The sequence below is a fragment of the Crocodylus porosus genome, unplaced genomic scaffold (assembly GCF_001723895.1).
Source record: "Crocodylus porosus isolate Cpor-Errol unplaced genomic scaffold, CroPor_comp1, whole genome shotgun sequence".
NCBI classification, from domain to species: domain Eukaryota; kingdom Metazoa; phylum Chordata; order Crocodylia; family Crocodylidae; genus Crocodylus; species Crocodylus porosus.
The window spans coordinates 10568871-10585688 of record NW_017728936.1 but is presented as its reverse complement, the minus strand read 5'-3'; the positions used below and the strand labels follow the sequence as shown (position 1 = coordinate 10585688).

The following is a 16818-nucleotide window of genomic DNA, read 5'->3' as shown; positions in this document are numbered from 1 at the left end:
CTTACCTGTTTCTCCCTTTTGACCATTGGTCTGGGCTCGCTGGCTGCTGCTGGGCCTGGTAGTTCATCATCTCCTCCGCCCTCATCTTCCCCCTCCCCCGATGATGTTCCCATTACACCAACCAGGTTGCTTACATTGCTGTTATGCTTCCTAATTACAGTGCAGCTATCATTTTAATGACTCCTGTCCACTCGCTCATGCAAGTCCAAAGCGTGCGTTTAATGGGCTTGTAAACTTGAGCTAGAGGGCAGGGGAAGTGTGAGTGCTGTTGATGGTTTCCTCCTTTCTCCAGTCCCACTGGCTCCAGTGGTAGGGTGGAGTTAGTTAGATGATTTCTAATCATCACCAGGGGATCAAGCCTCTAGAACTGCCTTTCTGCAGACACAGTGAGAACAGGAAACCAAGTAGGTATTTTAAGGTGGAACTGGATAAGTTTATGCATGGGACAGTTGCTTGGAAAGGGTGCTTTACAGCGTGGCATGCTTTCAGTCCAGTCTCCCATGCTCTCATTGGAATTGCTGTAGGCCACTCATCAAATCTGCTGAGTAGTTGCAGCATCATGTCACACTGCCAGCTTTCACCCCGGCTAGGCTAGCTCCAGTGGAACAACTTGAGCCCAATGGTCAGCCCAAGGTCTAACGTTCAAGACAGGTGAAGACAAGCTCTTGTTTGCAGCCAGGCTGGGGAGGCTTCTTTTGGAGGACAGTTGGCTTTCCAACACATAACTATCCTCCCTTTGGTAAGCTTAGTCATCCTGGAGCTTAAAATATGGCACCAGGACCTGCAGGAGGTCAGGTCTTTCAGATTTTAAAGTTGTACAATAAGCCAACGTCCTGGCCCCTGTGTGCTAGACTGAATAGTTTGCTGCTAGAGAGAGATTTCTAGGAAGCCAGAAACTGTTTGTTTGACCTTTTTAACTCTGAGTTGGTCATCAAATTGTGTCTGTCTTCTGAAATGAGAAGACATATTGATCTCTTGGTGTAAATATTTTCTTCCTGTTTTAACCACACTGCCTGTTATGCTTTAGCTACCAATTGGGCAGACTGATACTGATTCTGTCCATCCTTTTCTCATGTGAAGTGGCATTTTTTTAATATTTCTTCTGAAATCCACAGGGCTTGTAGCCTTGGATTGAGACACTGTTCAACCTAAGAGGGCAGATTTTGGGAGGATGAAGACTAGCCTGCTGCAACGAACCATTTGATTGATTGAAGTCTGAGTGGAACTGAGACACTGATTTCGCATCTTCCTTTATTCAGCATTTTGTGCAGTGTATTTCACGGTTCAGTTTACAGCGCACTGTTAACTTCCCACTGAAATTCGAATTTAAATATCTACATAGTCTTGAGAAAACCAAAACCTCTCCCAAAGCAGAGGAGAAGAGATGTCTTACGCCCCACAAAAATACTGAAAGTGGAGAGGTTTTTTGCCATCCTAAGAAACTGTTTTTAAGGATTTAGTTTTCATTTAATTAGGATTCTTGTGGCTTCCACCTCTCTGCACTTCAGTAAGTACCTGATATTTTATACAAGCACACTGCTGTGTTTTCACACTCCTCAGCTTCTGCTAAGGTTGGGACCAGAAAGAAGTATTGTAAGAGACAGTTTGTGTAAGAACTGAGATGTCCATTAGATGCAGTCACTTGCCTTACTGATGACAGCTTTGGCTAAATGTACTCGGAATGGTAGGTATTGCATCCTTTTGTAAGTAGCACATGGTTACCATTAGTACCTCTTTTTCTTTTTTTCACATCTGTTGACAGAAATGTTTAGTCAAACATTTACCCAAAGAGATTTCAGGATAGGGAAAGAATACCCTGCCCAAAGCCATAGAGTATATCAGTGATTTTCTGCAATTAAAATAGCATTCTGCCCCACTCACTTTACCTCTACTGCGTGCTTAAAGCTTGACACTTTCTCTCTTTCCTTAACAAGGTCTGGGATTGGATAGAAATTGTGTTTTCGAATGCTTGGCTTCAGAGTAGGATTGCCAAGCCATGTAAGGACTTTGCAGGAGATAACGTCAGAAATCGAAGTAGATGCAGAATTGTTCAGGCCTTTAGAAAGGAAAAAAAAGTGGAGAATGAAGATGCCTATAAAGCTACCATTTTCCCCCCCGTAAATGAAGACAACTTGGTGGGGAAGGGTATGAAATCGTTGTTATAGCTACTGGCGGCCTCCACTTTGAGACTGGAGCCCCATTGTCCTAGGTATTGTGTGAACACAGAACTAGAGACGGGTCAATCCTAAAGAATTTGTCTCTAAATAGGCAAGATGTGTGAAAGTAAAACTGAAACAAAAAATAATAATAAAAAAGGGACAAATTTGGCTAGATTTTGTGACGCCCCCACATCCGTGCTTTTAAGTGGGATGTTTTAAGTGGGATAGCTAAAATATATTTTAGAGTTGCTAGGTAAACATTTAATTTTTTAGAAACCTGATTTAAAACTGGGAGGAATGTGCCCCTGAGAGAGGGCTAGTAGGAAAAAGTGAAGCACCTGGGAATGTTCCAGTGTCTCCTGCTTTCCTAAGGCACAGGCTGGATTGGATACCATTTGCTTTGCACATTTTGTGGAAGGCTACACACCTGGACTTGAAGGGTTTTTTTCCAAAAAAGAAACTTCTCTCACCAGAAACATATTTGAGCTATATTTGGAAAAATGCAGTAGTGCTGTAGTGAATATCCATAACTTGTGAGCCTGAGGTTTTTAACTGCAGGTCAGACAAATAGTTGTCTGGAGCAGTTGGCACAGGACGGAGCCAGGTGCTGGACTAGACGACCTCCTGAGGGCTTGTCCAGCCCTGTTTTCTATGATTCTGTGATTTGGCTGAGAGGAGACAGTGAAAGGCCAAACTCTCCTGTTAACTGAGCAATGATTACATTATTTGTCTTTGCTGTGGGCAATGCTTGGCCTTTGTAGCTCAGAGCTGGAGACCTGAAATGGTTTCTAGTCTGCTTTTTTACTAGTCTAAAATTCAGAACATGAATGTTGAGACATGGCGTTGAGAAATGGTGTGTAACATTTAAAGCTTCAGTTGGGGATTTCCCAATTTGAAGTACCTTAGAAAACACTTTGCTCACTCATTGTTCGGGTTTTAGGCCTTGTGTTGTGTCAAGGTTGACCGTGCAGGTTGGTTAAGAGGTAGACAGTGGATTTGTACAAGATGGTTTGGTTAGGGGCTGATCCTACCTCAGGCAAAGTTGGACTAGATGACCTCTTGAGGTCTCTTTCAGCCATGTTTCTCTGTGAGAGAAGCCTGCTCTTTCAGACGATGCAAAATGCCTCCTCTGAGAAATATAATCCTTTATAAGTATTCTCAAGGCCAACAGTCAATATTTGAATAATTCAGAACAGTAGCTGCTTTTGAAAATCATAGCTTTATCAGTGTTGTGGTTTGAGTGCTATTTGATTTTTGGTTTTTTTGTTTTTTTTTTTTTGAATTGTTGTTCAATTAAAAAAGAAAGAAACAGAATCCTGGGAAACTACCTTTTTCTGAAGGAACCGGTATTACGGCCAGATACGTCCCAGTTTCCAACTTGTTTTGGAGCCTCTCTCATCTTTCTCTGTATCCTGCATTTCCTTCTGCGCACATCTCTTTCCATCAAGTTTGGCCATGAGCAGGAGGCTCCATAAGAACGTTTCTTTCCAAGATCATCTCGTGGCAGCGTGTAGTGAGAGCTTTCCAAATCACCTTTCAGGTTCTGCTGCCAATAGGTGCAGCTCCTTATCCTTTTTGATTTATTGGATGCAAGACATTTTCTATAGCTTCCTTTGCCCCTTGTTGGTACATGTTCTCCTGCTGCACACACCCACAGCTGTGGCATTCACTGGGCTTGCAAAGCATTTGGGTTTTTTGTTTTTTGTTTTAACCCTGAGATGTATTTGCTCTGCCGGTGATTCACTCGGATTAATATAAAAAGCTGCACTGTGAAGATCTTTTTTACTGTCATTCTTCTCCTGTGAGTGGAACAGAAGGCTGTGGGTGATATTCTCCCCTGTGCAGAGACCTAGCAGAAATCCCATAGTTAAACTTTCAGCACCTGGGTGGGAAGTAAATGATGGACAGGCCTTGTGCTGGCCTTCTGCATGGGGTTATTTTCCACACTGGGGTTAAGGAGGAGCTACATTTTTTTTTTTGAAGCAAATAGTGGCACTCATAAATGAAGTTACTCACAAAAAATAGCTGAGATTCCAAGTGGGTGCAGGTCATTTGTAGGTGCAGCACAGCACGTGTAGAGCAGTATAATGCTCGCATGGGTCACGCATTATACCAAGTATGCTAGACCAAATCCACAAAGTGCCTCCCCCTACCAAGCAATGTCATACTGCTGTGCTAGGGGGTTCCCAGTTTGCATGCCAGCAGCAGCCAGTTTAAATGGTGCTTTGTTATGTTGATGCATGCTCTGTTTCTCCCTGATCCGTCCCCTCCACCTCCAAATGTAGCGTCAGTGCTGGGTTTTGACATTGCCATCCAGTTTCAGGCGCATGTTTTGATGAGGAACATAAATATGTGATAACTGCTCTAGGACACACGGGTTGGGTGATCCTGTTTGGGATCTATTGTGGAAGTGGTCAGCATTTTATGCATCAGAGGAAAACCAAATATACTGACTGACTGGGAGAAAATCCTTCTGCCTTAGCTTTTGGCCTGGCTGTGAAAGATGAACCTGCTTCATCCCTTTCTTTATGAGTAACCCCATGACTGTTGTTACTAGTCTGAAATGATTTTTAAATCATTTTTTTTTTTTAAAGTTCCAGCTCTGAACTCTCTGGCTTCCAGAGGCCCTGAAATTCAGAGGCTCATTAGAAGCTGAACGAAGAAGCATTTTCACCTGTTATGGACTCACCTGCTACTAATTTTATCTGGTAACCTTTTGTGCCCTTGCCTTGCCTCTGAATGCCAGAGTGATTCAGAAGGGAGAAATGTCATCTGTCACTAGATTGTACCGTCTTCCGTACTAATTGCCTAATTCATCTCTTTTTCGGGCTTAATGACCCTGGTTGCTGTGACCATCCCTGCATCTCAAATCATCATTTTTATCTGTCTCTGGAGAGGAAGAAGATTTCTGTGGGTAGGCTCAGAATTGGGAAGCTGGAGACTTGTCCATTTGTACCCTCAGCTCTGATACAAGTTTTCTAAATTGTCTTAGGTGAGCCACATAACCTCCCTGTTTCACTGTTTGCACACAGGGGTACAAACATTTCCCTACCTGCTTGCTCCTCAGTGCATGGCAAGGCTTGCTGCAGCAGAGCAAGTGAAATGCCCTCCTATAAAAGTGCAGTACAGCACCAATTATGCAGTTAAGATGAGGTGAACGCAACTGGACTCAGGAAGTCTTATGATGAGTCAAAGCAGTTTTTGTATGACCTTGTTTGGAATATTTCCCTCTGCACCAGATGGACCTTCACTTCTGAGAGGATTCTTCAACCATGGAAGACCCCGCTCCAGCTGAAGAGGACCACCGCGATGAGACTCTACATGGACTGAGACACTTCCTTTGAACCACTTCCTTTGAACCTCCACCATTGCGGACCATTGTAAGGGGTTTGTGTGTATCTATCTCCCTTCTCTCTCAGCATCGCAAACTCCCACCCTCCCCTTCTCCCTTTCCCCCATCCCCCACTCCTGGGCTTAGATGGCTAACCTTGTATGTCCTGTAACCTAGTTGTGTTCCCCTCCTCACCCCCATCCCTCTATTGTTAGTCCCTCGCTCGGGCGTTCTGTATTTCCCTACCGACCTTGTCATCTTTTTTGGATTCCCGATCCTAAACATTTACTAATGAAAGTCAATCTGTTTTTATTTACCCGCTAATTTACTGCAGATCCACAGTGATGCCTAAATATTTCCCCTAGGTCTAGCATGTTCATATTTTATTAACTTAGGTGCAGTGCAGTACTTTTAAACCATTATGAATGTCCATTGTCATGCTGCCTGTTTGACTTGCAGTTGTCCAGCGTTATTAACTGCAACAACTTAGTTAATCAGTAAGCTTCCCACACTCCATTCACTTACCCCTTTGGGCCATAATCGGGGAAACTGGTCCCTATTCAGACCACTGTTAATGTCTGTTGACCTCACACTACAATGCACAGCAGCAGTTGCTAGTCCGAAGCATCCTGTTCTCTTCTGATTCAGGTGGTGAGATCTGTAGGTATCACAGCTGTCAGTACAAGGAAGAAACCATTTCATGGCACAAGAGACTTTTCAATGGGTCCAGCAGGGCTCTCTGTGAGTGTGTTTTATGTCTTGATATGACTGCGTGAAGTAGCTGTCGTCACTGAAATGTGTTTCTCTGGGTGTTCATTTTGTTATAAATTGCGGGGAAAAGCAATGAAGAGATCCTCTGGGCCATTGCAGATGATGCAGGATGCTGGGATTCCTCAGCTCAAGAGTGCCATATACCTAAATTAAGTGCTTTTATGGCCTGTGGTTTAGTTCTGGTAGCTACCTTCTGTGAAGCAACAGTGACCTCCTATGGACAGCTAAGCTGCTTCCCTCGATAAGGACTTTTTGAGCACGGTTTCTTTAACTGAGCTAAAGAACTTGTTATGGTAGAAATCGGCAAAACCCAAAGTATTGGCAGACTGTCAACATGCAAGCAGGTACACATTTACACACGGACAGAGAGATTTGATAAACTGACAATTGAATCTTTGTTTTCCTAAAAAGGACTGGTGAATTCACTGCTGGAAGAAAATGCCACGTTGGCAAATTTGGTGAATGATGACATGGTTTCATGCTAACACCATAGTGCTTTTAATAAGCACATTAAAAAGCATGTTCAAGTACAAATGCACAATTCAAGGCTATATAACTTCAATGGGAATCTTTTGCTTGACTTCAGCAGGCTTTGACTCAAGGCCTTACACTGTACTCTTCCAGAGTGGGGTTAGATTTATTGTATATGGCCCCACTGATCTCCTGGTGGGATTGCGTATTAACCTCTTGCATATTACAAGAAGCCCATTATTTTCTTCAGCTCCATGTGTTCTTTTCGGAGCAGCTGCATCATTCTGCCTGCAGGAGGAGAAGAAAGCTTTCTCATGCTTGCACAGGAGGGAATGTCTCTCTGATGATAAAACTGGCTGCCTTCCTCGGGGTCTGCAGGCTGTTCACGCTGGAAACGCCAGTGACAGCTCTGGATGTATCCTGCAGGTATTACTTCACTAGAACACTGGATTCTTAGCAGGCAGACAGTCATTTTTAGAAAGTGGAAGTGCCTCAGTTTACATGCTCCTTGGGCTACACCCCAAATGGGTGTAAGCTTACTCCAACTGAACAGAGCTGATTTATACTCGCTGAGGATAATCGGCTTCTTTAAACATCTCTCAAGCATTTTTTTAAAGCATCTGGGTACTTACTACACTCTCTGGAAACAGTCCACACTTAAATGACCTTTGAGTCTTATTGTCCATCAAAGTCTGTGAAAATTATGCAGTTGAGAGAGTTATGTGGTTCAGGCCTGGTGGTGGTGGTGGTGGAGGTGTTCTCATTTACACTAGTATATAGCCATGGGCCAGCTATTCAGCTGTCATGAAGCAAAGCAGCTGTATGGAAGTCAGCTGGACTATGCCAATTTATGCTGGAAAAGGTCTAACCCATGGGTTTAATATGTACAGAATTCAAATAAATTGGTATTCGGGACATGACTTTAATTCTGGGAGAGGGAACATTGGAAGAGGCTGAGTACCAAACAACAAAGAAATGATGCGAGCAAAGCCTACAGGGTTTTTGTGGATCATGTCCTTAAAATAAAAGACGTGTTCCTTTCTCTCTGGGACAAAGTTGCCTTATTTTGTGCCGCTTACCAGAGCTGCAAGAGAGGATGGGGACTGGGGACTACTAAAGCAACGGGTGAAATAATAAGAAGAAAATGAATCAACAGTGCAATATTTTCGTTAGATCAGTAATCAACACAGTTCCTTCAGACCTGCTTTACAGGGAGCTGTACTTGCCTCAGATCTAAGTCTGATTAAGTACAAGGGGGCAAAGGATAAAAAAACAGCCATTTTTTTTTTTTTTATTATTATTATTGTTTAAAGCTTATTTGAATGCAATATTTGCAAACTGACAGCGCCCTGACATCACTCAAGTGAATCACTTGTCAGACTCTGGAGTACTAGCACCTAATTGAGAGGGAAATGAAGCGCTGCCAAAATAAATTGACACACAACATTTTTGGTGTCCTCCATGTGACCTGCCTAGAAAGCACGAAAAGGAACAGAAAGAGACTATGTTCTTATGGCAGGAACTGGGCAACTACTAACTTGCTGTCTTTAACTATCAGGAGAGGAAGTTAAAAGAACATTTGTTGATGAAGAAAAGAGCTGTCGATCTTCCCAGTTCTTGCCCTGAATGAGGAAAGGACAGCTTGGCAACCTGCTGTGGCTTCTGATGCTGCTCACTGGTAACATATAGAGATTTCATTGGTTTTTAGCTTTTTCTCCTTGTGACTATCAATTGAAAAAAAAAAAAAAAAAAAATCCAAGCATCAGCAAACCCCAAACAAAATCCTGATCTCTTATTCTAGTGCTTCACAGTAATCTATGAATTTGCCGCTAGATGGTGCTGTGAATTCAGCCAAAGGAAACTGAGGCGCAATAAAATGGATACTTGGGCTCTGGGCACAGTCAGAGTACACCAGTGTTTAGCAAGGATTTGGGGATCAGAATTGAAAGGAAATTATTTCTTTGCCTTTTGGAAGGATAAGGTGAATCCATGGATGGTCAGCCTGACCAGGGAGCTCTGAGGCAGGGCTTATCTGCATGGTACGTTTGCAGAGTGACAAGGACAGCAAGGCCCTAACAGAAGCAGGCTTGTCCTGGCTCTCTACGTTGCCTCTAGTACTGCAAAGCAAGGGTCAGTGTTGTCTGATGAGCATACTGAAAACTTAAGTGCATCTAATGTCTCATCCTGTGAGATCTATAGATTTAAAAAGGTGGCTTGTGCCACTGCAGTTGTTATAATGGGAGTGCATGGTTGATAGCTAAACAATTGACAATATGATTTCTCTAACCCCTGTTACAATGTTTCTTCCCGTCTGGTGAAATCAATAGCTAGCACATGGTGACCCATTTTGCCTACTTGCACCAAATCATAGAATCTTACGAAAATGAGAGTTGGAAGGGACCTCAGGAGGTCCAGCTCCCTGCTCAAAGGGACATCTAGTCCAACCCCCTGCTCAAAGAAAGACCAGCCCTGACTTGTGTCATCCCAGTCAAGGCTTTGTCTAGCCAGGTCTTAAAAACCCCCAAGGATGGAAATTCCAGAAGATTTCTTGGTAACCTGCTTTACTACCCTCCTCTTGAGAGAGTTTTTTCCTAACATCTAACCTAAACTGCCCTTGCTGCAACTTGAGCCCGTTGCACCTTGGTCTGTCATCTGCCCCCACTGAGAACTGCCCAGCTCCATCTTATTTGGAGCCACCCTGCAGGGAGTTGAAGGCTGATCTTAAATCCCACCTTGGTCTTCTCTCTGTAGATTAAACAAGTGCAGTTCTCACAGCCTCTCCTTATAAGTTATGTGCCCCAGTCCCCGAACCATTTTTGTTGCCCTCCACTGGATTCTGTCCAATTTGTCCACACCCTTTCTGTAGTGGGGGGCCCAAAACAGGACTCCAGATGTGGCCTCACCAGTGCAAAACAGAGAGGAAGAATCACTGCTCTTGATCTGCTGGCAACACTCCTCCCAATGCAGCCCAGGATGACGTTAGCCTTCTTGGCCACAAGGGCACACTGCTGGCTCACATTCAGTTTATTGTCCACTGTCACCCCTGGGTCCTTTTCTGCAGAGCTGCTACGTAGCCAGTCAGCCCCCAGCCTGTACAGGGGCATCAGGTTGTTCTGTCCGAAGTACAGGACTTTGTACTTGTCTTTTATTGAGCCTCATGATATTTCTTTTGGTTCAGTCCTCCAATTGGTCGAGGTCTCTCTTAATCCTAGCCCTGCCCTCTAGTATATCTATTACTCCCCCCCGCTTGGTGTCATCTGCTATCTTGCTGAGGGTGCATCCATCCCATCTTCCAGGTTGTTGATGAAGTTATTGAACAAAACTGGCCCCAGGACTGATCCCTTGGACGTTCTACTTGAAATGAGAGTTCGGAAGTTATTTCACTTGGATGAGTTGTGGGTTAAGAGGCTACTCCATTGGAGTAAAGGCAGCAGAGTAGCTAAATGGAATTGAGCGTCATGGTAACTTGTTCTGGCATTTCTAAAGGGTTCTTTTTCTTTTGCTTTCCCCCTGACCTCCTCTTGCCCTAGCAGGCTATAACATTCCTGGCCAGCTGTTTCCTCCATATCTCTGTTTCATCTCAAATCAGTGGTGATCTCTAGTACAGACAGTGTGTGTGGACATAATGTGACTCTTTGCCTTGTTTTTTCTCACTGGTCCTATTTGGCCCGTTCTTCCCTTCAATGCTTCAGCGAGCCATTTCAGTGCAAGGAATGAAGCACAAGCTCAAAGTAAAAGATACACTTGCATTCTTTGAAGTTGCTTTTATGGTACCTAAATACTGAATGGAGTTTACTAATAGACCTGTAACATCAAGATGGGAATGGCACAAGTAACTATGTTTTAAGAAATCACAGGCTTGACAGACTGTGACATAAAGGGCTTTGACATGACTGGACTCTGCATTTTGCCTGCAGTGCATTACATCTTAACACTGAACGCCATTGAAGAATAGCTTAAACTGTACAGATGATTATCTGTTTCTTTTAGGGGGAAATTACCACGTCATGGATTACAATGCTGGTACTAGTGGCTGGTAATAAATATACTGTGATTCAGAATCCTGCAGCATTTTCTACTAGTGCAATGAACTCTAGGTATGCAACAAGCACAATCATTCATCTCCAAGTTTCTGCAGCTTTCGAGCTGGATTGAATCCCAGCTACCCTTAAAAAGCACTTTCAGCAACTTGCTTGCAACACCCCTAGTAGAGAATTTTTGTCAGCAGCTCTATGGCTCCAAAACTCACCTCTACATAATTCGTGTCAGAGAACTCGAACAAAAATTTAATTGTTACTCCCAAACATCTATGCATGAGGGAGAGGGCAAAATAAAAAGCAATTTGTCATATGAAAATAGGAACAGCTACATGCATTTCACCTTAAATATTAACTTTGCTAAAGTACATATAATTCCAATAAATTAACTGAAAATATTAAGAGGAACTGAATAATAAATGCCCTCCCATAAAGTGCAGCTGAAGTACATACATCTTTTTGAGCTATTTGCTTGCTTTGGGTTAATAAGTAAGGCAATGTATACGTGAGGTAGGGAAATAGAGATTCTAAGCTCCCCATTTCCCCCCCCCCTTTTTTTTTTCTTTCTCGCTCCTAAACAAATACAATGAAAGTCACAGCAACAATGGCCTGTAATCTCAGGTCAAGTTTCATAGGTTTTTTCCCATGTGTAGAGATTCTGTTCTACTCTTGATGGATCCAATCCAGCTCTCAGCAGTCAGCGGGCCATTAGCACAAGCTCTTGGCCAGACAAACTTGTTTGACCCAGAATTTGACTCCTAGTCACAGTCCAAAAGAAGGAGGGAGTAAAGTGTTACTTTGCCCCTGCCTCCCCCCCCCCCCCGGTAGCTATAAGAATATTTCAAAGATGCTGCTATGGGGAATGGTTCCCACCAAGATTACCTGCAGCACTAATAGCTGGAAAAGAAAGTTATTTTTCTGTTGCTCTTCTAATTGTTTGCAGTATTTTGTCCCATTATATGCAGCCAACCATGGTTCTACCCACACTCTGCTCAATTGCTGGTTGGGTGGTAATGACCCAGAAGTATTGCTTGGGCTACTAGAGTGCCAAGATCCTATGCGTAGACAGGGCTGAGTCTTCAGTTCCTCTTGATGGCTGTGTAGGGCCTTGAAATAGTCTGCCCCATGGAGGGACTAGGTAAAAATTTGACAGTGGATCCAAAATGCTTATGCTGAGCCTGGACAGAATTCGGAGATGTCTGACTCATGCTTGTCATTTCTGATCATTTGTCATGTTTTTCTAAGAATTTGTACCTGAGCATGCAGTGACAATCTCTGTTGCCAGCACTGGAGAACACCGGCTGAGATTCCTATAATTGTCTGTTTTACAGCCATGCCTCAGGTAGCAGAGCAGAATGTGATGCCTCATGCATTGAACAACCCTGCTTTCCATAACCAGGTAATGATGCTTATAAAATGATAATGGAATACCTACCTTTTCTATAGCACTTGCCATTGGCAGGTCTCTGCATGCTTTACCACAGAGGTCACTTGTGATTAACCCCATTTTACAGATGGTAATAGCTGTGCTGTGTACCAAAACCCCCAGGAGCGTGATATGATTTTGGCTGAAAGCTAATAGTGATGTTGTGGTATAGGTATTCTATTGTGCTGTGATAGTCTAGAGGATGAAGCTTATTGTGTATGAGGCTTTGACTACACTGTGTGATTTGATATGTACTTTGCCAGGCTACCTCAGTTAAGTAACATGATGAATATCTGCATTAATTTGGAAAATGATCTGCATAAGATTTCCCATAGATTACTAAGCCATTTTATTTGTTCAAAGTTGTGTGTGCGCATGCGTTTTCCCCCAAAATAATTGTGACATCTGGTATTTATCTAAAAATAAGGAAGTAAACCTTATTAATCAACAAGGCTGAGAAATGTGTTCAGCTTCATTCAGTTCCTTTGTAGGAGAATAAACTAATCCCTGAGAATATTGTGTACGCAAAGCTCAGTTGTAATGAAGCTGAGCTTCTATGCCTATCCTCCCACTAAACCCAGATGCTAAATTTATTACACCTAGAAAACTGTTACAATAGAGCAGGGGCAGGAAGAGAAGTTTTTGTTGGGGCAAAAGAAGGGAGAGTTTTATATAGGGTCTAAGACTGGTACAGCAGGTCAGCAGTTCAACATGATCAACTTCAAGTTCTTTCCTTGGCTTCAGTGAAAGTTAAGCCTTTGTTCAGATCTGACCATATGAATAAGTGTTTTGCTCAAAGACAAACCTGCTGGTGTGTCAACCTGTGTGTAAACTTTCTTTGTAGTTCTTTGGCACTGCTTCCTTGTACTGCAGTTATCATTTTAGTATAAACCCTGTCTAATAGGTGGATCTCCCATGAAGGTGGATCTTCAGTGTTAGATCTCCTGTTTTGGTTAGCTGTACTGCCCCAAGCCAGTTCAGACACCCCGCAAGAAATAGATACATAGATCAACTCAAAGGAATGAAGCCTAAATATTGGCGCTGTGGAAAAACAGGAGCCAACCAATGGGGATATTTGCAAGAAAAGAGCATTACAGTTTTCAATGAAATGTGTACCATGTGTTCCTTTAGTTTCAAGCATTCTCATTAAGAATAGCTGTGCAAAACTGAATGGACCAGGCTGTGTCCACTGGCTTCTGGGTAGCTGTGCTAGCCAGGCCATTAACAAGGTACATGTATGGCACATGCTGGCAATGGGCTGTATCACATGTTCCAAAAATACATTATCGAGCATCAAGGACCAAATTTTAAAGATGTTGTAGGTTAGTGCCAGGTTTAACTTTACAGAAGCTGAGTTTGTATAGGGAAATGAGAGCATGCAAAAACACAGGTGCTGCTTGGAACTAGCTCCTCTTTATCCAGGGTCAATGAGCTAATTGAAGTCTAGCTTGAGCAAGGAGTTCTCAAAAATGATTAAATATTTACCCAGTAAAAGAAATGCAAGGCTGCAGAATAAATACACGGCTCACTCTGTTATCATTCCAGTAATTCCATAAGAATAACTTGGAGCAGAAAAGACACCAAAAATCAGGTAGAAGCCCCACACCTGGGCAAAGCAAGGAGCAACTTGCTATCTGTAACTCTCCCTAGCGCTCTGACCCTGTTGAAGTGCCCTGCTGTTTACAGTGCATTTTTTCCCCAGTTGTGCCCTCTTAACAGAATTTACAGAAGAAAAAAATGCTGAAGATTTCAAGCAATGAAATCTAGGTACAGACCTTCAGTTGGTGTAAACCGCTGTAGCTCAGGTGATGCCTGTGGAGCTAAGCTGATTCACAACACCTGAAAGTGGACTGCAAGGACAAGAGTTTGTTCCTAAGGGCTTCAGCCTCAGTGTTATCCTGAACCAGGATGCATAGCTCATGTACCACTGTGGAGCCCTGTGTTCCACATTTTGCCCCCCTTCCCTGGATTTCCAAAAGGGCATCTATGCACATGCACCTTTTGGGGCTGGCAAGTCCCCTTAGTTGCGTGCTGTTATGCACCCAGGGGCCTTCTGAAATTAAATGACTGACCACACGTGTAGGAATGAATGCTGCCAGGCTTGCTGGCACAGAATATGCAGTGAACATACAGTAAAAAAGTGTGCGTGCACGGCCATTAATAGAATCAACAAAATCACTTTAGATTCCTATGTCCATATTCAGCACATCTGCATATCTGACAATATGGCATCTTAGTTTTGTGCTGGTCTTCTGCTCAAAAAGTGAAGTTCACCCTAAGGCCCTACACTCCTGCTCTTACTACAGTGGATTAGTGCTTCACACCACAGGTGGTCCAGGAATGTCAGTGGCACTCACTGCTCAAAGACAGGCAGAATGTGGCATCCAGAAAATTTTCTTAAAAAAGCACTTAGCCCTGGCATGCACAAAGCTTTTGTTACTCTGTAACCATGTTGGCGCTGCGTGTTCACCAAAATAAATTACAGCATTGCAAACCCTAGCGGGGACATAATAAAAATGCCCTGTGCCAATGCAGATTCTCTCTCTCTTCCTGTATACCGCTGTAAGCACAATTATACTAGCTTAGCTGCCTCTACTCAAGGGAGCCGGTATAATTTTAACTATATTAGTATAGTTAATTCAGTGTAACTTTTGCATGTAGACAAGGCTGTGACATAAGCTTAGCGTGTTTACCAGCCAGGCTCTTGCCTGTTTGACCATGTTGAATGCTTGGAACATGCTTATCACGTGACTGTTTCCTTATCATTGCAAGCCCCTGGCATTAACTTATAAAATAGGAAGAAACTCTTATGTGCATTTATTTATTTATTTAAAAGCAAATTATTTAAATAATCTTTGAAATACATCAAATTAAAAAAAGGGGAGGGAGGAGTTGATACCTTCCTTATCTCCTTTTATAGGCTCCACTTTTCCCCCATGCAGGGTTTGTTATCTGCATTAAAGAATTCTGTTGGAAGCTCAGACAATATCCCACAAACAAACTGCAGGTGCATGAGTAACTCAATAAACCACAACAACCAGAGACCTGTAGTAGCTACAATATACTTTGAATGCACACTTCAGGTGCCACTGAAGGCGTTTCTGCTGAAATAAAAGCCAATTATTTATTCAGTATCATTAGCTAAACATGTTATTGATCAAAAGCAAAGGGACAACTTTTGTACTCGGCAGATTAAACTTTAAACTCAGCTGAGAAATCACCTTGAACTCGCAGTGGTTTTGTCGTCTCCTAGTATTGTGCATAATTATATGCAAATATAAAAAGAATGGCTCCTTCCATGATGATACAATACCAAAAAGCAGTTTTCTTTTCGTTTAAAAACTTGAAAACAAAAGACAAAAAAAAAAAAGGAAACAGCATTTTTTACTTATTTGGACTGACATTTTAGGTCAGATTGACTATCTTTGCCAAAACAGTGAGTGGGTAGGAAGTGGAGCTTAGATGGCTGCCATTCTGGTAGAAGACAAGGTGCTTGTTATGGCAGGGTTTATCAAATGGCTCTTCACAATTCCTCTTCCTTGTGTGCGAGCAAGCTTTTAGTCACAAGAACAAATGTTGTGGTGATGGTATTTCTCTGTAGCTTTTTTTTTCCCCAAGGAATTATGGGAAATAGCAAAGGTCTGCCTACTTCATCTCTTTAGCTAGGATAAATTCTTCAAGCAGAATTTCATCCTGAGACCTGTCAGGTATCCAGGTTGTAGCTGTATTGGTCTAGAGGAAAAGGCAATCGGGACTCATAGTAGAGATTATAGCTTTTCTTAGACCAACGAGATATTTGCAAAAACATTTTTTTTGCAAAAATTTTTGTTAGTCTAATAAAAGATAACATCTCTACTATGACTCCTGAGACCTGGGCACAGGTGTTGGGCTCAGGGCCCTGAAAGAGGATTATCTGTCTTGTTATTAGTCATTGCTTCTGTTTGGGGATGGCTGCACATTTTAATAAAACAAGTTACACTAGGAGTCAACCAGGACACCACTTCAATGATTTTTTTTTCTCCGAAGGGAAAGTGAATTTGCAAGGATTTTGTTAGAGTTCAACCGAAAGGATCACTGGCATAAAAACAGTAGACGAGAGACCAAAGGGAAGAGGTAGCACAATACACAAGGGAAGGAGGGTCTCTCAGGGGAACTCGGGGCTAGTCGGAGATCTGGGCTTCATTCCCAGGTCAGCTGGGAACTTTCTGGGTGACTTGGGACCTGGACTGAATCAGTGTAACATGGCACCTTCCCATAGGAAGGCAGCTTGATCCAGCAGCTCATGGCATGGTTGGTGGCTTTCTGCTCATATTGCTTTTCATAGAATCATAGAAGTCGGGTCGGAAGGGATCTTGTAGATCTTCAAGTCCGGCCCCACGCCTGGGGACTCCGCTGCCTACTTCCCCCCAGGTCGAACATGACCCATCCACCACCACCCTCTGAGTACAACCCTTGAGCCAATATGCAGTCCATCTGACTGCGGTGTAGGCATCAATGCCACAGTCGCCTAGTTTTTTAATGAGGATGGGGTGGGAGATGGTGTCAAAGGCCTTGCTGAAGTCTAGAAAGACTACGTCCATGGCAACACCTGCATCCATTGCCTTTGTGACCTGATCATAAAAG

General features: G+C 43.0%; 1 long non-coding RNA gene across 1 annotated transcript; it reads left to right on the top strand.

Annotated features, from left to right (window-relative positions):
- The first annotated feature begins 3665 nt into the window (after nt 1-3665).
- On the top strand, nt 3666-7643 carry LOC109318070. The gene is made up of 2 exons (XR_002103175.1): nt 3666-5151; nt 6673-7643. It is a non-coding gene; the product is annotated as an uncharacterized LOC109318070 (long non-coding RNA).
- The last annotated feature ends 9175 nt before the right edge of the window (nt 7644-16818 follow it).